Consider the following 24,909-nt stretch of genomic DNA (forward strand, 5'->3'; position numbering starts at 1 on the left):
CATTCTCATTGGAAACTGTTGTACGGAGCAGTGAATTGTATTGTAAACCTTTGCTTCCTATTTTAACCGCACTCGAAACCGCCAACTATTTGATATTTTAATAGATAGATTGGGGGAAGTATACCTAGCGAGCGAACGAGGGAAAAGTGTTTCTCAGCAGCAACCATTGACGACGAAATGAGGTTCAGATAGTTTTAACTTGTCATTAGGCATTAGTAGCCGACTGATTGTCAAAGGCCAAATTAGAATAAGGTACCAGGAACCTATGGTTTGCCAATTGAACTAGAAAGTATATGCTGAGAATATGGATGGAATGCCTCTTTAACCAGTAAACGATTAATCCGTCAAAATTTGTGTAGTAACCTAGCTGAAGAACGATAAGGGTGCGAACAGAGTGAGTGCTGATGCCGAGCCGAGCTTATTGGCACTTATTTTCATGCGAGAAGAACATTTTTCTGTAACACAGTGAGTGCGATAAAACTACCTAGAAAAATTGTTCTCATAAAAGCATAACAATCGCATGGCAGCAAAATTCAATGGATTGCCATTAGAGTATTTGGGCCAAGCATAGGCAAAAATTTCTCTAATTGTCAATATTCTGTAAAAGCGGCTTTCAAACCAATCACAAAAACCTCAGCTAAGTACAATGCTGAGGCAGCGGGTGCCGATGGATTACCGAAGATATTTAAGATGAAAGAGTACCGGCTAAAAGACCGCACACCCCATAAATGTTACCTCAGCATGCCATGGACTCTGTGGATCACCTTTTCCCGACAATTGTGTACTAACAGTTACACATGATGATAGTAGCAGAGTACTTTTATCTGATACCAAGGAAGTCAAAATGCACATGGGCCTTGGGGACATGTGCAATATTGGTAAGGTGCCTGTTGTATGCAATGAAGAAGAAATTTGGATACCCAAAGTTGCGGGGAGAGTGCAAGAGTTGAATTCTCAAAAGTTTCTGTGATCCATAGAGCGGAATGAGTTTTTAAGCTATTATTTTTTTGACAACACTGGTTTAAACAGCTCACGCACGTTTCGTTTTTGTTTCACCCTCAAACATCTTCAGTTTGGTCTATAATTTAATCATGAATTGTCTTAAAAACGAGCAACGCTTGCAAATTATTGAATTTTTTTTATCAAATACGTGCTCTGTTAAGAAAGTTCATCGCGCGCTTATTCCATTTTACGACGAAGCTCATTTTTGGCGGCTCAATGGGTACCTAAATAAGCAGAATTGTCAATTTTGGTGTAAAGATCAGCCAGAAGCATTGCAAGAGCTACCAATGCATCTAGAAATAGTCACAGTTTGGTTTGATTTATAGGCAGGTGGCATCATTGGACCGTACTTCTTGAAAGATGGTGAGCGCTACCGTGAGATGATATTCAACTTTTTTTGCCCCAAATGCAAGAGCTTGATTTGCATGACATGTGGTTTCAACAAGACGCTGCCACATGCTACATAGCACTCGTCACAATGGACTTATTGAGAGGCGAGTTCGATGAACATTTTATTTCACGTTCGGGACCGGTCAATTGGCCACCTAGGTCGTGCGATTTAACGCCTTTAGACTTATTTTTGTGGGGTTATGTCAAAGCTTCAATTGACGCATTGGAAGACAACATTGAGGCATTTATTCGTGAGTATGCCCAAATTGGACTCCTTTCAAATAAAGATTTCATGCATTTTTCTGAATTTTATGTTTTTTTTTTTTTTTGAAAAACTTTACTATAGCTCTTCAAAAATCACCCTTTAGATGACGCTCCACTGCTTAGCAAAGGGATACCATGCGATGATGATATGTCTTTATGCCATTTGGGCTTCTAGTTGTCTGCACAAAACATATACAGGAGACAATCTTATGTGCATGAATGTAGCCAAGAATCTGCTTTCAATACCTTTTTCAAAATGTTACATGTGAGAACTATGGCAAGTTTAAGTTTAAAATCGATTGGGTTTGTCTTTAGATCTTATAAACTCACATATTCAGAGGCCACCGTAGCGCAGAGGTTAGAATGAAGCATCCGCCTATGATGCCGAACGCCTGGCGAGAACATCAGAAAATAATTGTCAGCGGTGGTTATCTCCTCTTAATGCTGGCGACATTTGTGAAGTAAAAACTTCTCCCCAAAGAGATTTCGCTCTGCGGCACTCCGCTCGGACTCGGCTATAACAAGGAGGCCCTTTATCATTGAGCTTTAACTTGAGACGGACAGCACTAGGTGATGTGTGAGAAGTTTGCCTTGTTCCTTAATGAATGTTCATGGGCAAATTTGCAGTTGTACCTATTCCTAGTAAGTCAAATCATAGAAATAAGCAAGAAAAACAGATCCACATTGATCAATTTGTCGATAGAAGTTCAGAAGTATATCTCAAGACATTTTGAAGTTTCAACTATAAAATATTTTTCCCCAAAAAATCACTAATATTGATAGTTAGGTATACTTCCCCTCTTTTTCCCCCTCAGTAAATCCAATATATAAATCTATTAACTGGAATACAATTCATTCATTTCGCGCTAACAAATCTATTTGAGACTTAGTACAAGTAATTGCTGTCAAACCAAGAGACAAGGAAATGAACTCAACAAAGTCAATAAAACTTCAGAGACAGTACCACCACCACCGCCAATGCTGCAAAAACGAACAAAAGAAGAATATAGGACAAATGTGATGTGGTGGCAAAAAAAAAACAAAAAAAAAGACACGTAAATGCATCAACTTTGTGCAACATAAAGTTTTACTCCCAGAGTTCATTAATGTTTAGGGACCTAGGATGGAGTTTATTTTTCCATTTTATGTGGCATGAAAAAATGAATGAATGACTTGGTGAGCAATAATGTAGGAGAAAATAGTACTACTACAACTTCCGTACATGAAATTAATTAAATTTGCACTTGTTTACAAGAGCAAATGAAGGCGAAAGAACATTGCAACGCAATTGTAGATATGGTAATTCTCCTGGATTGGGATTTCACATGGTTTGTGTTAATATCCAGAAACAGCAGCAGTGAAAGCTTCAAGGCATATCATTCAATAACAGATGTATGGACAGTTGGACAGACATGCTCTTGATTTTTCAAATTGATTAATGTTTCATGCCTTTGCCCAGGAATACAAATCATGGCCATGTCTACCATCACTGTTCAAACTTCAAGAGCTAATGAAAGGCAAAATTTATTTTGAACAATATCCCCAAAAAAGCCTTTGTGTGAGCTGATGTTTATTTTCTTGAGACTTTTTTTTTATCGTATTTATCGCATTTTAATATACTTATGTACATTTTTTTTTGTTTTGTTATATACAAAATGTGTATTTTTGTCAGTGTTGGTTGGCGATAAGCTAAAATAAGAAATCGGAGCAATAAACTTTGCATATTTTTTTTTTACTTTTAAGCTTTGCAAAAAAAAAGATAAACGCTGGTACAGCAGCACTCCCAAAGGTCATTTGGTAAAATTGTGGGCTAAATGACAAACGTGTGATTTTTTTAAATTAAACTAAAATATGGTATTGTGATGATAATTTTTTAAATAATTACTATTATATACAAACAAAAGTAAAAAAAATCCGAATAAATCATTTCCATAAACAGTAAAATACCGGATTTATTTCCATATCAATAAAACCAGAAGAGTTTTTATTTTATTCTCATTGTCTGATGAAGCACTATCAACCCAGTAACATGCGCTGCAAATGATATTTCATACTATTAAATTGTCAATCATCGCCATAATCTTATTCATCTTTTATTAAAAAAGGTAGATGATTAGATGACACGTACAAATATAAGATAATTGTATAAATATGAAGAAAAATTATGTTTTTTTATTAAAATTCAATAACATTTTATTTTTGTACCAAAAATAAAGTTTTCTTTCAATATTTCCTTTAAATTTTTTGTCATTTTTTTTTACAATTTAATTCTAAAAAAAACACTAAACTTTTTTCATTATATTAAATTTTTGTGATTTTTTTTACAGAATTAAATTCTGAAAATATTAAAAAGTAAATTAAATCTAAAATCTTAGGAATGAAATTATTAATAAATTTCGTTAAAATTTATGTAAAAAAAATCTTATATATAAAATTCAATTTGTGTTTGTTTGTTCCGTATAGACTCAAAAACGGCTGAACCGATTACCTTGAAATTTTAATAGATGGTGTGGGTTGGTCTGGAAGGAAACATATATAATTTTTTGATATTGGAAATGGGGGCGGGCCCTCCTCTTTACCCCAAAAATAAAAGTGAGCCGATCAGGACAATATGGGACTCAAATGAAAGGTATTTAGAAGTAGAGTATGAATTTCTGTTAAAAATTGGATCCAAGTAACTGGGCCGCCCCAATCACGAAAGCTCCCAATAACAGGTTTTTTGGACGAGCATGACAATATGGGACTCAAATGAAAGGTATTCCGGAGTAGATTACAAATATGGCCAGGTAGAAGGAATAGGCCTTTTGATATGATGTTGATACCGTTACCCAAAATCAAAAGTGAACCAATAAGGACAATATAGATATCAGCTATTGAAGAGAAGAATACGAATATGGTATTAAAAATTGGGTCCAAGTACCCAGGAAGTTGCCCTAATACCAAAACTTTTAAAAGCACGCAAATTGAATGTCCAATCAAAATGGAGCTCAAATTCGGAAGTAGTTTACGAATTTGGCACACAATTTCAGGTCGATGTATAGGGGGTCATCCCACCCCCCAAAACCCCCAAATGGGCATATTGGTCAATCACGACTGTATGGGACTCGGTTTGTTTGTTCCATATGGACTCACAACGGCAGAACCGATGTTATCGAAATTTTCACAAATTGTGTAGGTTGGTCTGTAAGGAAACATAGGCTGTTTCATTTTTCGATATCGGAAGGTGGGCACAACCTCCCCCTTACCCCAAAAACACCACTCAAAATCAAAAGTGGACCGATCAGAACAATATGGGTATCAAATGAAATCTAATGGAGAGTAGAATACAAATCTGGTCTTCAAATTTGAGTCAAAGTACACAGCGGGCCGCCCTAACCCTAAAACTCCCCCAAACAGACATATTGGACGTTCATTTAAATATGGGACTCCAATGAAAGCCATTCGGGAGGAGATTACAAATATGGTAAAAAATTAAGTCCATGTAATGGGTGGTTACCCCACCCCCAAATGGGCATATTAGCCAACCATTTCTATTTGGGACTCAAACGATGGCAATTTGGGAGTAGATTAGGAAAATTACCTTAATGTTTCTAGGTAACGCTTAACCTCCTTAAATCACCTGAAATAGGTTATTTGATCCACAAATGGATATATAGACAAATCACAACAATATAGGGCTCAAATGAAACAGGATTTATTTACCGACTATCGTAATATGGGGCTCATATAAAAAGTATTTGAGAGTATAACACGAACACCTGGATAAACACCCCACTCCCAAAATACACCAAACCGGAAAGAAAAGTATAAGGGAGTAGAACAGACCTTCAATAACACACATTCGGGGCGAAATGTCCCCATCTTAAAACTCTACCAAAACCGGACTTTTATGTCGTCCATTACAAAATAGGGCTTAAATAAAAGGTATAATAACGTTAAAAAAGGCGCTGGCCAGGAGCGGGCCCGGTTCGTTTTCTATAAAATGTTTGGTTCGTTTTCTATGCATTAAGCGGGTTCAGCTAGTATTTAAAATAAAATAAATATTGACAAAATTTTTTATACAAAATTTTAAAGAAAACTTCTACAAAACCTATTTTCCATAAAAAACTCTTCTCTAGCCCCTGTTCCTTAATGGAATGTTCATAGGCAAATTTTTGGCATATACATTGATACAGATGCTGCCTGAAGGCAATGGCACCAACAATAATTCATACTGGTCTGAGTATAGCGAGAAGTGTACTATCCCTCATGCCAAATTACGAGAGAATCCGTTAACGAATGAGCATTTTATTGCAATATTTCTCAAAATCGGACGAAAATATATACGGGAGCTATACCCCATCTGAACCGATTTTGAGCAAACTTCTCAAATATTGTGATAGTCATCGGGGAAGGCGTTGGCAAGATTGGTTAATAAATGCGCTTGCAATGGCTTTTGAAGTGAAAATCGGGCGATATACATATATGGCAATTATATCTAAATCTGAACCGATTTCTATGACATACCCAGTAATGTCGAGAGTCAAGAGAAAATCCTTCCTACCAAATTTCAAGAAAATCGGTTAACAAATGACCAGTTTATTGCATTATTACTGCAAATCGGACGAACATATATATGGGAGTTAGATCCAAATCTGATCCGATTTTTTCCAATTTTAATAGGCTTCATCTCTAGGCCAGAAAACATGACTGTACCAAATTTGAAGACGATCGGATGAAAACTGCGACCTATAGTTTGTACACAAATTAACATGGATAAGACGGACATGGCTAAATCGAATCAAAAAGTTACTCTGAGTCTATCGGTATACTTATCAATGGGTCTATCTCTCTTCCTTCTGGGTGTAACAACGAATGCACTAATTTATAATACCCTGTACCACAGTAGTGGTGTAGGGTATAAAAAGATAAAGTATACTATTCAACAAACCTTACATTGGGCTCGCTTGTATTGTTATATTGACCTCATGGGTAGATCAAAGCGATTACCAAAGTGGAGAATTAAATAGGAATATGCTATAATCGATCTGACAGTTAACGAAGATAAAACCACCATATCTTATTATGCTTTATTACATTTTTTTTTAATTTATCTTCTTGATTGTGTTGATGCAAATTTAGAGCTTTTCATTTTAATCCCTGACTCACTGACATGTGTGGACTGAATTTGGCAAATACTATCATTTCACCCCTACGGCTATATGCAATACAATTTATTAATAACATCTTTGACATTAATTCTCCAGTTTATTAACAAACAAAATAAATGAGACAATATGTCATTTGCTGCATCATTGTCATCATCTCATTACATTAATCACGAAGACCCCCTATTATTTTTGTATTCCAAAAAAGGTTCTCATATTTTAATTTTTTGTATGCATGTTTTTGTTATTATTTTGCAAGGCGCTTGTAACATCATTATTATGTAACTGTATGTCTTATTAATAAAAGCAATTATCCATGATACCCCAGAGAAAAACGGTTATAATACACCTTTAGCTATAAGCTTTATACAATTTCAAACACAAATTTATCCAACACTAACAAAAAAAAGTAGTTAACAAAAGTTTCCAGCACTAAATTGAGGTATGTGAAAGATTAAGTCAAACTAGTAAAAATTTGAAAAAAAAAATTAAAAATGTTAAAAAGAAAAATTAATTTTGTAAGCTTATTTTTAATTTAAAATCCATTTTTATTTTTTTATAATATTGAATTTTTTTTATTTAGTTCAACAGGGAAGTTTTTATACAAATATATATAACTACAAAACTTTATTTTTAACAGAAAAATATTAAAAAAAAAAAAGTAAAAAAACTAAAAAAAAAAAAAATATTTAAAAAAAAACTAAAAAATAAATTTATAATAAAAAAGTTAACGAAATTCCTAGCAACTTTTTCAAAAAAATTCGTTAAAATTATAAATTTAAGCAAATTTTTAAGAAATTCCCAATTATAAGAAAATTTTGTGAAAATTATTTTTGACATCTCCTACTGACGAGTTTGGGTGGAACCAAACGAATTCGCGATTTAGGAAACCAGTCAAATGCTATTACAAACAAAAAAATTCTATTTTTCTACCTAACTTGAAAAAGGGGTTTTTTGTTTTCTATTTCTAATAGAAACAGATTAACCCATGGTTTGCAGCCGGATGATATACAATTGTATGAATCATTTCAACACCGAATAAATTTAGCGCAAGACATGTGGAAAATATTTCAGTTAAAGTATAATTTGGTTTGGCGATATTTTTGTAAATTTCTGAATATTCATACTTTAAAAAAAGTTAAAGTTTTCAAACATATCTTAAAAGCTATACAAATTTATTCTCTGCGCTAATATGTGATGAAACCATCCTACTAGACTCTTTGCATATTTCCACCTTCAAACTTTTTGCATAATATAGACACCAGTTACTTAAAACAAAAACTGTTCCCTCAATTTTTTCCTATTTACAAAAACTTACTTTATATAACCCCATATAACATAAACTTTTCTTATCTACTGTATAGCATTTTTGTTTGCACTCATATGTATCTAGATAAAGGCAGTCATGTTACAAAGCAAAAATTTATGCAAATTTCGCAAAAAACATATGAAGACGAAGACCCATCATCACTAAACAAAGATTATAAACATGCAAGCAAACAAACAAATTGCCTCTGCACCAAAAGATTTAGATATAAGGAAATGTTGACAGACAAAGCAAAAACAACACAAACACAACTACAAGAAAAAGATTATTACCAACAATCTTTAAATACAAACCAAAAAAGTAACCCCAGAAAAGAAACACATGTTCGTTCAATTTGTGTCTTAAGCCAATGAAGAAGATTTTCTTTATGAGATTGGATTTCTTCTCTCAATAGCTTTTTGTATGATGTTGAAGTGATATTATGAAATCTGAATCTTTTATGACTTATGTCGCTGTAGCTTCGTTTTTAGAAACTTTGAAACTTGTATAGAGATTCAATGCAACACGATGAACTCAACATGGCTTCACTTAGCCTACGGAAGACTTGCCAAGTAAAAACTATGTGGGAGATATGATTTTGATGATGGTTTTACCATAAATTAGAGCAATAGGAAGTGAAATATACAAACACAGTTTAAAAATTTCTATGAAAAAATTGTCGGTGAGACAAATTTTCTGTAAAAAAAAGTTTTGAAAAAAAAAAAATTCTAGAAAAAATGTTGAAGACACATTTTCTATAGAAAAAATGTCGAAGACACATTTTCTATAGAAAAAATGTCGAAGACACATTTTCTATAGAAAAAATGTCGAAGACACATTTTCTATAGAAAAAATGTCGAAGACACATTTTCTATAGAAAAAATGTCGAAGACACATTTTCTATAGAAAAAATGTCGAAGACACATTTTCTATAGAAAAAATGTCGAAGACACATTTTCTATAGAAAAAATGTCGAAGACACATTTTCTATAGAAAAAATGTCGAAGACACATTTTCTATAGAAAAAATGTCGAAGACACATTTTCTATAGAAAAAATGTCGAAGACACATTTTCTATAAAAAAAATGTCGAAGACACATTTTCTATAGAAAAAATGTCGAAGACACATTTTCTATAGAAAAAATGTCGAAGACACATTTTCTATAGAAAAAATGTCGAAGACACATTTTCTATAGAAAAAATGTCGAAGACACATTTTCTATAGAAAAAATGTCGAAGACACATTTTCTATAGAAAAAATGTCGAAGACACATTTTCTATAGAAAAAATGTCGAAGACACATTTTCTATAGAAAAAATGTCGAAGACACATTTTCTATAGAAAAAATGTCGAAGACACATGTCGAAGACACATTTTCTATAGAAAAAATGTCGAAGACACATTTTCTATAGAAAAAATGTCGAAGACACATTTTCTATAGAAAAAATGTCGAAGACACATTTTCTATAGAAAAAATGTCGAAGACACATTTTCTATAGAAAAAATGTCGAAGACACATTTTCTATAGAAAAAATGTCGAAGACACATTTTCTATAGAAAAAATGTCGAAGACACATTTTCTATAGAAAAAATGTCGAAGACACATTTTCTATAGAAAAAATGTCGAAGACACATTTTCTATAGAAAAAATGTCGAAGACACATTTTCTATAGAAAAAATGTCGAAGACACATTTTCTATAGAAAAAATGTCGAAGACACATTTTCTATAGAAAAAATGTCGAAGACACATTTTCTATAGAAAAAATGTCGAAGACACATTTTCTATAGAAAAAATGTCGAAGACACATTTTCTATAGAAAAAATGTCGAAGACACATTTTCTATAGAAAAAATGTCGAAGACACATTTTCTATAGAAAAAATGTCGAAGACACATTTTCTATAGAAAAAATGTCGAAGACACATTTTCTATAGAAAAAATGTCGAAGACACATTTTCTATAGAAAAAATGTCGAAGACACATTTTCTATAGAAAAAATGTCGAAGACACATTTTCTATAGAAAAAATGTCGAAGACACATTTTCTATAGAAAAAATGTCGAAGACACATTTTCTATAGAAAAAATGTCGAAGACACATTTTCTATAGAAAAAATGTCGAAGACACATTCTATAGAAAAAATGTCGAAGACACATTTTCTACAGAAAAAATGTCGAAGACACATTTTCTATAGAAAAAATGTCGAAGACACATTTTCTATAGAAAAATGTCGAAGACACATTTTCTATAGAAAAAATGTCGAAGACACATTTTCTATAGAAAAAATGTCGAAGACACATTTTCTATAGAAAAAATGTCGAAGACACATTTTCTATAGAAAAAATGTCGAAGACACATTTTCTATAGAAAAAATGTCGAAGACACATTTTCTATAGAAAAAATGTCGAAGACACATTTTCTATAGAAAAAATGTCGAAGACACATTTTCTATAGAAAAAATGTCGAAGACACATTTTCTATAGAAAAAATGTCGAAGACACATTTTCTATAGAAAAAATGTCGAAGACACATTTTCTATAGAAAAAATGTCGAAGACACATTTTCTATAGAAAAAATGTCGAAGACACATTTTCTATAGAAAAAATGTCGAAGACACATTTTCTATAGAAAAAATGTCGAAGACACATTTTCTATAGAAAAAATGTCGAAGACACATTTTCTATAGAAAAAATGTCGAAGACACATTTTCTATAGAAAAAATGTCGAAGACACATTTTCTATAGAAAAAATGTCGAAGACACATTTTCTATAGAAAAAATGTCGAAGACACATTTTCTATAGAAAAAATGTCGAAGACACATTTTCTATAGAAAAAATGTCGAAGACACATTTTCTATAGAAAAAATGTCGAAGACACATTTTCTATAGAAAAAATGTCGAAGACACATTTTCTATAGAAAAAATGTCGAAGACACATTTTCTATAGAAAAAATGTCGAAGACACATTTTCTATAGAAAAAATGTCGAAGACACATTTTCTATAGAAAAAATGTCAAAGACACATTTTCTATAGAAAAAATGTCGAAGACACATTTTCTATAGAAAAAATGTCGAAGACACATTTTCTATAGAAAAAATGTCGAAGACACATTTTCTATAGAAAAAATGTCGAAGACACATTTTCTATAGAAAAAATGTCGAAGACACATTTTCTATAGAAAAAATGTCGAAGACACATTTTCTATAGAAAAAATGTCGAAGACACATTTTCTATAGAAAAAATGTCGAAGACACATTTTCTATAGAAAAAATGTCGAAGACACATTTTCTATAGAAAAAATGTCGAAGACACATTTTCTATAGAAAAAATGTCGAAGACACATTTTCTATAGAAAAAATGTCGAAGACACATTTTCTATAGAAAAAATGTCGAAGACACATTTTCTATAGAAAAAATGTCGAAGACACATTTTCTATAGAAAAAATGTCGAAGACACATTTTCTATAGAAAAAATGTCGAAGACACATTTTCTATAGAAAAAATGTCGAAGACACATTTTCTATAGAAAATGTGATATGTCGAAGACATAAACTAGAAAAAATGTGGAAGACACATTGGGACAGATTCGGGGACCGACCCACCCACTATATACCCTTCAATAGGACATGTATTTGAAGCGGGATAATATGTGAATTAGTAGAAAGGCCTATTTCAGTAGAGTTCGAACCTTATGTTGATATAGGAATTCAAGTATCTGGGTCACGTCCTGCCGTTCAACAAAATCGTGCTCTTGAACGATGCTGATATTAAATCAGGGACTCCCTTCAAACTGGCCATGTTTGGAGCTCAAATCTGATATCTGTTTTATGGCCAATTTTTCAGGGTCGGCTTATCTCATAAACTCCCCCTAACCCACACATATATATCGACTATAGCAATATCTAGCTCAAATTAGGTTTTTGAGAGTAATGTATGAATCTGACTTTCGGGGCAAAGAGTTTGGCTTTCCAATCCACCACCAAAACCAACAGAATGAAGTAGATCTAACATCCAAACTTTAATGGGCGGAGAGACGGAGATGGGTGGGGCAGCGGAGCGGGCCCTGTCCAGCTAGTTTTCTATAAAAACAAATGTCGAGGAATAATTTTGTATAGAAAATTTAGAAGAAAATATTAAAATTTGAGCTGAGACAATTTTATTTTTTATTTTTTTGTTTTATTAATTATTCGAAGGCAATTGATAATATAACTCACAAAGCTCAAGTATTGTTTTGAACATAATTTCAAGGTGACAAAAATACAAAAAGTCATTTGGGAAAACCAATAATTTAAAAAACTGCACTCATTTGTCTTTTCATAAACTAGTTCATTTGCTAAATTATAATAGCACCTCAAATGGAGACAGAGATTTGTTCATTAACAACTAAATGATCAAGCAAGGCAAAAGTTTGAGTTGCCAAACAATAAAGTCAAATATTTTGATTATATAGTTCATTTTTTGTGGGTTAATTCGCCTATTCATCATAGATGCATAGTCATAAATCTTTCAAGCCAAACAACTGAACTTTGCCATATCATATGAATCTCCAATGGGGAAGGCTTGTCTTCCATATTAAAACTCCTGTCTGTATGAAAAAATTAAACTTTTTTTTTAATTTTAATATAGGAGCATGAGTCGCATAACTAAAAAGTAAAATGTGTGGGTTGCTATGCGTTCACCACTTTAACTGGTTTTTGTGTTTAGAATGCGTCATTTATACACCCGAGGTAGGATATTTTTCTCTCTATTGCCTGCTAATCTTTGCCACATAATCACCAAGCCATACAACACCATAGCAAGGGAACTCGTAAAGCAAGCTCTTCAAAAATTAAAAAAGAAAAAGAAATCCTCCAACCGCATGCGAACAGACATCAGCTAACAAAAGCACTAAGCACGCGCCTGTCTTAAGAAAGGACTGAGTGAAGAGAATGAGAAAAAGGTTTTTGTTTTTTATTTATTTTTTTTATTTTTTTGTCTTTTGCCGCAAACAAAACTTTTGCATTTAGCCTCAGCCTCGTGGCCATTGACTGGCGCTTTAAGGTTACCGGTTTTCAACATCTCTCATATATATGTAAGTGTGCCTAGACAGAACTTGGAGTGTTCCAAAGCACTACTCATAGCCACTCATTTCAATTTTGACTCCCAGACAAAATTCAAGTCAAGTCTTAAAAAAGCTGCAGACATTAGGTATGCAGATGTGCTGAGGAACTCAGTGAGGTGAACAGTAGGAGATATTTTCGATAAAAGTTCTTCGAAAGCTTTTTAAAAAGTGCCTTAACTTGAACTGAACAGAGGAAAATATTTTGAAATTAAAAAAAAAATACATAAGAGCGACAATATTTCTATAGATACTACAGCCTAATTCTCTTTGGAGTATTTTTCGGTGAATAAAATATTCTATAAAAAATTTTTCGGTAATACACAATTTATATAGAAAAATCGTAAATTAGACAAGTTTTCTCTAAAGTAATTGTCGGTCAGATAAATTTTCTATACGAATCTATGGATTTTCTACCGATAAAATTTCTATAAAAGAAACTGACGTACAGAGAACATTTCTATAGAAAAATTTTCGGTCAGACAAGTTTTCTATAGAAAAATTTTCGGTCAGACAAGTTTTCTATAGAAAAATTTTCGGTCAGACAAGTTTTCTATAGAAAAATTTTCGGTCAGACAAGTTTTCTATAGAAAAATTTTCGGTCAGACAAGTTTTCTATAGAAAAATTTTCGGTCAGACAAGTTTTCTATAGAAAAATTTTCGGTCAGACAAGTTTTCTATAGAAAAATTTTCGGTCAGACAAGTTTTCTATAGAAAAATTTTCGGTCAGACAAGTTTTCTATAGAAAAATTTTCGGTCAGACAAGTTTTCTATAGAAAAATTTTCGGTCAGACAAGTTTTCTATAGAAAAATTTTCGGTCAGACAAGTTTTCTATAGAAAAATTTTCGGTCAGACAAGTTTTCTATAGAAAAATTTTCGGTCAGACAAGTTTTCTATAGAAAATTTTTCGGTCAGACAAGTTTTCTTTAGAAAATTTTTCGGTCAGACAAGTTTTCTTTAGAAAATTTTTCGGTCAGACAAGTTTTCTTTAGAAAATTTTTCGGTCAGACAAGTTTTCTTTAGAAAATTTTTCGGTCAGACAAGTTTTCTTTAGAAAATTTTTCGGTCAGACAAGTTTTCTTTAGAAAATTTTTCGGTCAGACAAGTTTTCTTTAGAAAATTTTTCGGTCAGACAAGTTTTCTTTAGAAAATTTTTCGGTCAGACAAGTTTTCTTTAGAAAATTTTTCGGTCAGACAAGTTTTCTTTAGAAAATTTTTCGGTCAGACAAGTTTTCTTTAGAAAATTTTTCGGTCAGACAAGTTTTCTTTAGAAAATTTTTCGGTCAGACAAGTTTTCTTTAGAAAATTTTTCGGTCAGACAAGTTTTCTTTAGAAAATTTTTCGGTCAGACAAGTTTTCTTTAGAAAATTTTTCGGTCAGACAAGTTTTCTTTAGAAAATTTTTCGGTCAGACAAGTTTTCTTTAGAAAATTTTTCGGTCAGACAAGTTTTCTTTAGAAAATTTTTCGGTCAGACAAGTTTTCTTTAGAAAATTTTTCGGTCAGACAAGTTTTCTTTAGAAAATTTTTCGGTCAGACAAGTTTTCTTTAGAAAATTTTTCGGTCAGACAAGTTTTCTTTAGAAAATTTTTCGGTCAGACAAGTTTTCTTTAGAAAATTTTTCGGTCAGACAAGTTTTCTTTAGAAAATTTTTCGGTCAGACAAGTTTTCTTTAGAAAATTTTTCGGTCAGATAAGTTTTCTTTAGAAAATTTTTCGGTCAGACAAGTTTTCTTTAGAAAATTTTTCGGTCAGACAAGTTTTCTTTAGAAAATTTTTCGGTCAGACAAGTTTTCTTTAGAAAATTTTTCGGTCAGACAAGTTTTCTTTAGAAAATTTTTCGGTCAGACAAGATTTCTTTAGAAAATTTTTCGGTCAGACAAGTTTTCTTTAGAAAATTTTTCGGTCAGACAAGTTTTCTTTAGAAAATTTTTCGGTCAGACAAGTTTTCTTTAGAAAATTTTTCGGTCAGACTGAAGTTGTCCGATTACGATCGTAATTGAAAAAGAACTCCGGATTCAAACAAAAAATAATTGATTCAATTAATTTTTTAATTGAAAATATTTTTATTTTCAATTAAATTTTTAAAGTTTAAGTTAGAATTAATTGAATGGCCTACTGTGCAAAATCTAAGAGGGATGCGATGTACCCACTTATAATGAAGGAAGCTGTCGATGACTAGGATATGAATCAAAAAGCAGAATATTTCAGATAATTGGCACTGTGCCATTCTGTGGCCTTTTTGAATATTCTACTTTTTGATTTGATTGGAGGTGGCGTAGCGCAGAGTTTAGCATGTCCGCTTATGACGCTGAATGCCTGAGTTCGAATCCTGGCGAGACCATCAGAAAAAAATTGTCAGCGGTGGTTTTCCCCCCTAATGCTGACAACATTTGTGAAGTACTATGCCATGTAAAACTTCTCTCCAAACAGGTGTCGCACTGCGGTACGCCGTTCGGACTCGGCTATAAAAAGGGGGCCCTTTATCATTGAGCTTAAATCGGACTGCACTCATTGATATGTGAGAAGTTTGCCCCTGTTCCTTAGTGGAATGTTCATGGGCAAAATTTGCAATTTTTATTTGCTTTTTGATTAAGATCCTAGGCAGATTTATTCACTATAAGTTGTCCTTCACTATAAGTGGTACCCCGCATGCCCCAGTTTTTGCACTTTTGGCTTTGGACTTTGTAGTGTTGTGGATCTGTCCGTAATGTCCTTTTCACTTTGTTACTTAATTCTTTACAATATTCGAAATATTTGTTGTCCTTTTATGCTATTTTTGTTGTTTCTTCTGAATTTTTATCATTATTTTTCTCGATTTTTAGATCTCTTCTGTTAAATTGTTAGCATAACTCTGCTTAGCTCCTAATAGAGTGCTGCTAATTGAATGGGTTTGTGTCTCTGCTAGTCAAAGTTAACTTTATCTTCACGGACATCATTTGTTCTATGGAAAAATTGTCGTTCACAAATTCTTTGTACAGATTGTAAGATTCAACTTTTTCCATTCTTTTTATTTATGTGCATTACTGTTCCTTCTCTTGTTGCTGGGATTTTCTTGCAGTTTATAAATAATGACTTATCGATAAGTACCTAATTAGCATTTGTAAACATCATCAAGGCTACTGACAGCAATTTTTTCCGCATCTAATTCATTTTCACTTCTTTGGGTTATTATGGCCCATGTAATGACTTAGATAATGAGTTTTCATTATTTAGTAATGCTAATGATAATGACATGCTAACCGAAAAGTTTCTCCCTTAAGGACATTTAAAGAATTTTTTTCTAATTTTCTAACTTAGCGCCTACTGTTGACCAATCGATGTTGTAAAAAGTGTGTAGAAAACATACTTCTTACAATACACGAAAAACACTCATACGCTCGTATTAATGTTGTGACAAGGTAATCGAGTTTTATGGCTATGAATGAAAATTATGTTTGGAGGTTTAGGCTCACTCGCCAGAAACAGCCTGAGGTGAGGGACCTTAGTGGGGCTCCAAAAAGGCTTTTGTAATATGTTATTGAGAAGTGTTGCCGTGTTGGTGGACATCATGATATATGTTTAAAGATTGCAGAAAAACGCATACGCAATATTAAAAAAAAGAACTAAAAAAACGACATTCATTGTGTTCTTTACATATTGGGAAATAAAGAAACCCCAAATAAGCGGAACTGCAAAAAAGTGATTCAATGTCAAGAAAACCATTAATTATGTATACTTTGAGTTAAGCATTGCAAAAAGCAAAACCAAAATTATCACTAAAATGGAAGTTGGCGGCTGTTAAAATTCCAAAGAAAAAATACAGGGTGTCAACAGCATATGGAGATATGCCATAACCCAATGACTCACTTGGGATAGGGATTAAAATTTTTTTAAATTTGAGAAAAAAAACCATATGAGTCATATTATGGCTGGAGGGATAATGGTGGGTGTTGAATGAGGGATGTTGTTGGGTTAAAAGTGGAATATTTTCATATATTATGGTCTTTTTTTGAGTTTAGTTTTACAAAAGGGTTTAATTAATTATTTAACACCCCATATGCACTCAAGCTACTTTCAACATATTTTTTTCTTTTATTTTTGTCCTCTTTCTGTTGCCCCTCCTGCAGCCATGTGGCTTCATTGTTTTCAAATAATATCATTATTGGTTTGTTTGATTTATGCTCAATAACCTATTTGGTTGAAACCCCTTAAATATACCCCCCCCCCCCCCCCCCCCCTTGTTTCACAAAAACACACAAAAATTTTAAAAATGTCAAAAAAATGCTCTCCTTGTTTTTTTATTGTTGTTTAATTTTCTTTCATGTTATGTTATTGTCTGTCATTTCTAAAAACACAAACCAACATTCTTGCAATAGCACTGCTCTTGTCAGTGCCAAACCTATATTCGTTGCGCAAGCAATGTCACAACATAAGGGTGGTTGCAGGAATGCACTCACTTACCATTTCTCAGCTGGATTCCTTTTCTCCAAGCCTAAAAAAAACACCACAGACTGAAAAAATTATCACTGGCGAGCGATGTTCAATGCAGCCGTGTGTCAGCATGTCTCGAGAACAATTGAAAGCCCACTAGGGACTAATGACAGGGAAGAGAATTCTTCTCTAAGAAACAGTTGATTGGATTTCTTTAGATAGCGTCAAAATACAGTGTAAGAGAAAATTGCACGTAGTGAAAAATGGGAAGGAATTGGCGATCTTTATCATTTAATGCTAAGAAAATTTTATAATATGTTTACCAAATTTATACTAAATAATCCTAATGAAAAATTTAATAAATGGTAAAGCATTAGTGCCAAAAATCGTACAATATTGTGTAAAAAAAAAAATTAGTAATGAAAGTATGTACCGAAAATCGTACGTAATGATTCAGACCGTACTAGGACCAGTTGTTGGAAGTCGTAACAGAATACTACATGCAAAATTTCAGCCAAATCGGACAAAAATTGCTGCTTGTAAGGACTCAAGAAATCAAATCTGGAGATCGGTTTTTATTGGAGCTATATTAGCTTATAGACCGATTTCGACCGACCTTGGCACAGTTGTTGAAAGTCACAACAACAACACTACATGCTCAATTTCAGCCAAATCGGACAAAAATTGCGGCTTGTAAGGGCTCAAGAAATCAAATCGGGAAACCGGTTTATATGGGAGCTATATCTAAATCTAAACCGATATGGTCCATTTGCAATCCCTAACGACCTACATCAATATTTAGTATCTGTGCAGTGTTACAAGTGGATAGCTTTATGCGTTCGACCGCAATCGTAATTTCGACGGACGGGCGACAGTTTGCTTAACGGAATGTCTTCTTCATGTTGAATACTACCGTACGAATTTTGCGAACAATGACCCATTTAGGCGTTTATGTGTTGAATTTAATAAATTTTACAATAATATAGATCTGTGCGAAAACAAATACTCTTTAAAGAAAAAGATTATTATTTTGCTGAATTCGTAATTATTAAGCTTAGTTTGTATATATTGTATATAGTCTAGTCTGTAAGGATTATAATATCTATAGACTAATAAAAAAAAAAAAAAAAAAAAAAAAAAAAAAAAAAAAATGTTTATGGGCAAATTTGCGATTTATACCAAAAAAAAAACATTGGCTTTGAAAAATAGTACATAATTTAGTAAATCGTAAATCTTTGATACCAAAATCGTTCAAAATGCTATAACAATCAAAATCGCATGAAGCAATACCAAAAAGGGTTCGATGTAGCATTAAAAATCGTACGAAATAGTACCAAAAATAGTACCTCATCGGAAAATGTAGTAAATGATAAAACTTTGATAGCAAAAATCTTACCAAATTATATAAAAAATCAATTATTTGAGTACAATGTGTTTTAGTGTTTCCCAAAACATGCAATTCTGGAACAAATTAGAGGGAAACTAACTCCTCAATTAAGTTCTGCCCAATTCGAATTTAAGCTCAATGATAAGGACACCTCTTTGTTGAGAAGTTGTACATGGCTGAAATACTCACAAATGTTGCCAGTATTTAGTGAGGGGATAACCACCGTTGAAAAATGTTTTAAGGTGTTCTCGCCAGTGGTAATTGGTAATGGTGGCAACACTGTGGCTCCCGAGTATTAAGTATTTGTTATGTTAGTTATTTGAGTATGTACCACAAATAGTACGAAATGGTACCAAAATTAAAACCACAACATATAAATGCAAATTTTTTGCAAATTTTACCCTTGAACATTCCACTATGGATCAGGGACATCGTATGAATTATTAAATGAAAAACATTTGAAGTTTGTATAAAGGCCAAACAAATTTTTGCGACATATAATACCTATGTTGTAAAACGGACCAAAAATTTTACGAAATGTTATCAAAAATAATACCCCCCAGAAAATGTATAATAGATATAAAAAATTTTATTGCAATGATATAAAAAATTACAAAATTATAAATTGTTTCTGTTCCGCAAATCATACGAAATGGTACCAAAAATAATACGCCATTCAAAAAATTTTAAACGACAAACACCAGAAATTTCCCAAAAATTTGTTCCAAACGACATAAGAATTGAAAAACGGATTGGTTATGTAGTACAAAAAATAGTACCAAAAATTAGACCCCATTATAGACCTAGACGTAAAAAGGAAAGAAACAACTTGAAAAAATGCATTTGAATGTAAAAATATATCGAAAATCATACAAAAATAATATCGAAAAATAGTACCAAATGTGGAAAATCTTTAAGATTTGGTACCGTAAATCGTACGTAATTATATATACATTTTGGTTAATGCATTGGTGTATGTACAAAAAAATAGTTATTGTTATTGTTGCAGCAGTGTGTTGTACGCACCGTACACCGGCAGCCTTGCCTATGAAGGAGTCCATCTGGTCAATCCGGTACGTTCATGGGATTTATGTGGGTTTGCCAGGGTTTAAAAAAAATGTGCTAAATAATACCTAAAATAATATCCCTTTAGAAAATATAGTAGATTATTATGGGCCCATCAGGAGGGTTTCATTTAAAATTAGGACAAAAATCAAGCGAACATAATTTATTTTCTAGTCAATTTTTTTTTTATATATTTTGCATTTTCATTTGTCCCCCCACTTTTGTCCACCACTGTCTCTGATACCCAATGAATGCATTTTATGCATACTGTGAAATGACATTAATTATTCTAGTCAACAATAATAGCATTAAATCTAAACCAGTAAAGGAAAAATGGAATATATTACACACACACACACACAAATATTATTATCATCATTATCCACCCCAAACAAGCTGCACACTTGCACATACTTAATACACACTGCATGCTACAAGATTATCATTGAGTTTCTGTGGGTGAGATCTCAGAGAGATAAGAACACTTGGTGTCCTCTACACAGCTGCAAAACCACCAAATTTAAACCATAAGCCATCAACGTCCCTTAAGAAGCAACAACAGCAGCAGTACAACATTATCATGTTTGTTTACCAAACACATATTTTGTATGGCATATGTCCTAAAGTATCCTTTTGAACATCATATAAATGTCTAAGTACTTTTTGGCACTTAACAAATTATTGTACTTAAGCTTTGTGTAATAGTTTTTGTTTTTGCTTTTTAGGACAATTGACCTTCAAAAGATTATTAAAGTTGCTGTAGGAAACTGTATAGGAAAATTGTATAGCTTGGTATATTTTTAGTTAAGGATATTATCACTCCCATGTCATCATTTTATTAATGCGATTTAGTAATTTTACGGTGTGTTACATTTTTTCTACTAAAATTCGTTTTGTAATGCTGTTCTATACAGCTGGAAAAAAAACTTAATTACTGTGATAACCAGACGATATAGCATAGGTTTTACACAATTGTTAGATATTACAGAACTAGAAAGGCTCTTTATCAATGACATTAAGTCAAACCTTGTAAAGTGTCCAAGTCCGAATATCTACAATGTAGCTTACACGAAGTGTTACCAAGTTAACTCTGTTATATCTGCTAAACTAAAAACGACAGCTACAAAAATTTTGTTTTATTGGGAGCTCATTATATTTTGCATAGACCGCTAAAAGTCTATGCTACTGAGTTTATTAAGAAAGAAAACAAGTTCAAGAGTGGCTGAGAAATCGTAAGCAGCTATTGTTGTCGAACTCAAACACCTCAAAGTGAACAAAATGTTTGTGAATTGCGCTATAAATCCTTATGCTAGTAATCCTCGTAATGTTGCTGGAAGCGTTGCTAAACGCCACGGCGGTGGTCCAAAAAACTGCAACAACACCAGAAAAGGTTTGGTGAGTGAAGGGTCAAACTCGACGATATTCATGCCGTAGTGAAAATCAAATAGCTAAAGATAAAAAAAATTAATTGAAAGGAGGCAACATTAGGGTGGTTTTATCTCAAGGGGAAAAAATTTATGTGGATTTTTTTGATGGCATCCTCCGACAATGTTTCATTTCTTTAGATTTTATTTGAAGATATTAACATATTCTGCTGGGGCCTCAAAATTTTGAAAATTTCGATTTTTTGGCAAATTTGGTGCAAATTTTCGTGATGATTGAATAATAAATGCGATGTCTACCTTAATTAAAAAAAACGACAGACTACCAGCACAAGGGTTATTTGCACGTTTTCAGGGACATCGGCTTCATTATCTCGAATTCAGTACTACTTACGTTCTTCTTTATTGAACGTAAAATGTTAAAAAGAGAATGGCCTTTAATTTGATGTATGAGTCGTCAAAGTCCCTAAAGTTGCAAAAAAAAAAAAGAGAATTTCAAAACTTTGAGGCTCCAGCAGCAGTGTTACAAAACACCTCGTGCAAAATTCGGCATAGATCGGGATAAAATTGTGTCCTAAAAAGACCATATCGGATGAAAGATTTATATGGGAGCTAAATCTAAATCTGATCGGATTTTGATAAAATTTTGCACACAAATTGGAACGTCAAAAAAGCAATTTTTGCCAAATTTGGTAAAGATCTTACCAAAATTGTGGCTTCTACAGCCTTAATAGGTCAAATCGTATGAAAGATATATATGGGAGCTATATCTTTATCTAACTCGATTTGGATGAAATTTTGTGCACGTATTAAGACATTACACGAAATATCTCATGCTAAATTTTATAAAGATCGGACCAAAAGTGTGGATATTAAAAACTTAATAGACCATATGGGATGAAGGATATATATGGGAACTATATCTAAATCTGAACCGATTTTGATGAAATTTTCCAAAAATATTGGGACGACAAAAAACACAGTTCAGGCAAAATTTGTTTAAGGTCGGACCAAAACTGGCTTCTATAGCCGTAAAAGGGCAAAGCAGATGAAAGATATATATGGGAGCTATATCTTAATCTGTACCGATTTATTCCAAAATCAATAGCTTTCGTCATTGGACCAACAAAATTGACTTGTGCAAAATATTATGAAAATCGTACAACAAATTCAAACTGTACCTTGATTACAAGAATACATCGACAGACAGACGGGCATAGCTAAATCGAATCAGGAAGTGATTCTAAGATGATTGGTACACTTATCGATTGGTCTAGCTCTTCTCCTTCCTAGCGTTGCAAACAAATGCACAAATTTATAATACCCTGTGCCACAGTGGTGGTGTTGGGTATAAATATGTGTGAAAAATTCAAGGCTATATTTAGTTCATCTCCATCGTTTGGTAGTATAATAATTGTTGTCCTTATATGGTTTATAGGCCGATCTTGTTCCATTATGCACAGGATATAACATTAAACCAGTGTTTACAATACATTTCTCATGGATACATTATGCGGTTTGCCAGGCCTGACCGTGGATGTTTATTCATAGCTGGCGGAAGTCATCCATTAATTTTAGTAACCCAATGAACTTTCCCATGAAATATGAATACTTTTCCCACCACTTCTTGAAACATTACGTTAAGCACTGCTACTTTATGCACAGGAAATTATTCCCAGGCTTGTTTTAAGTTTTGTTTTTTATTTAATTCCATCTTAGCATCGCCACCTAGTGCATTCTTACTACTTAAGATACGCACTTCTCTTGCACAGATGAAGAAATATGCTCAGTCATTGGTTTGTTGATGTTACACCATGGGATAAACTGCCAAAAGGATAGCGGTAAAAAGAGAGGGAGTTGTCATGAGAGCATCAGAAGAGAGAGAGAGAGAGAGAACAGCCATGTTGTGTCAACATTGTCGAAAACATGTGAGCACAAGAACATGCGCAAGGGGGCAGCTTAGAGTGGGCAAATTAACAGAGCAGCATCGAATTGACACACAATTCCCGGATACATTTATTGATTTTTCTCAAAAAATAGCCCAAAAATAGGAATATGTAGTTGGAGTTTGTAGTTTGTATATGCGAATGAAAGGATGGTGTGAAAAAATGTGCAACAGCCCCAACAACAGACCATGTTGATTTTGTTATTATGACCGAGCAACCGACCATAATAGAGCGAACCACAAAAATTTTTTTGCAGATTTTTATGACTGGTGTTTAGCAAGAAAACAGTAAAGCATTAAACGAGGGGGCAGCGAAACTGAAGAAGTGGAGTACACTTAAACAAACAGCACGCGCCAAGATAAACAACGTGCAGAAAAAAAGTAACTAAAAAAGGGGAAATTAACAACAATAGGAAAAAAGCAGTACAGCAACAAGAGAAGGCATACAGATGTGTATGTTTTTGCTAAACTAAAAAAACGCACAACAGATTTAGTAAAAACAAAGAAATTAGCAAATGTGCTACCACAAAACCAAACGGGGACATCAGGAACGCACACAAATCAGCACCACAGGCTCACTCTATGCCTGCCTTGACGTTCCGAGAGGGGTAGAGGCAAAAGATGTGTGTACATATTTGCTAAGCAACTCCAGAAACATTAAAAACAAAAATAGCAGAAGCAGTCTCGGCGGCTGCCACTAAAAAAGGTCAGGGTATTAAAGCAAAGGGAGCGACTGAACAACTCGCACACAACAAAAAGGGGAGGAAGGCGACTTTGACTTCTTTGGTAGGCTGAAAATTTAAAGGAACATCTTTTTGTAAAACTAACCTTTATTTGCTACATGAATATATATTCCCAAAAGTTTTAACAGCAAGGAAGAAATCTTCTTTATCTCGCGAAGAAAATCAATTTATTAACAAAGTCCTTGACTTTGGGCGAGCTAAAAACAGTGCACGAGGAACACACCCTTTTCTGCACTGAATAAAAAACACAAACACACTTTTTTGCAAATATCCCTAAGGATTTAGGGGATTTTTTTGTCGTAATTTTATTATAATTTCTTTAAATAAATATTATACAGGTATATTTTTAGAATTTGGTTTTTTCAATATTTGCAATATTGCCCGTAATTTCTCTCAAAATGTTGCACATTTTTTTTCTTAGGACTTTTCTAATCACACTCCTACTACTCCAGGAATTTTAGCCACAATTATAGCAGGATTTGCTGCTGTTATATTCGATGTTTCGTAAACCTTTTAATTCTATATTCATATATAATTTTTTTAATTATTACTTTTTTATTCCTTATAACAAATCTTTTTTTCTCCTCTCCTTTTATATTTATTTATCCACCCTTTATGTCATATATAGAAATACAATATTTTCTTTATTCACTTTTTTCACAAACATTTGACGTATTGTTTTTCAAAATTTTAAATCATTATTTAAATAATTTAATTATTTCATTTAAATCTCAAAAACAAAAACTGGCCGTGTCTTTGCTTGGCAACT

At 32.9% G+C, this 24,909-nt stretch overlaps 1 long non-coding RNA gene across 1 annotated transcript in view; it reads right to left on the reverse strand.

Moving 5' to 3' along the window:
- LOC106090570 (uncharacterized) overlaps nucleotides 1-24,685 on the reverse strand; it is a 97,303-nt gene extending 72,618 nt beyond the window's left edge. The window contains exon 1 of the long non-coding RNA XR_009398221.1: nucleotides 24,226-24,685. This is a non-coding gene — a long non-coding RNA (uncharacterized LOC106090570). The remainder of the gene's footprint in view (nucleotides 1-24,225) is intronic.
- Nucleotides 24,686-24,909: the final 224 nt, after the last annotated feature.

The sequence above is a fragment of the Stomoxys calcitrans genome, chromosome 4, assembly GCF_963082655.1.
Source record: "Stomoxys calcitrans chromosome 4, idStoCalc2.1, whole genome shotgun sequence".
NCBI lineage: Eukaryota > Metazoa > Arthropoda > Insecta > Diptera > Muscidae > Stomoxys > Stomoxys calcitrans.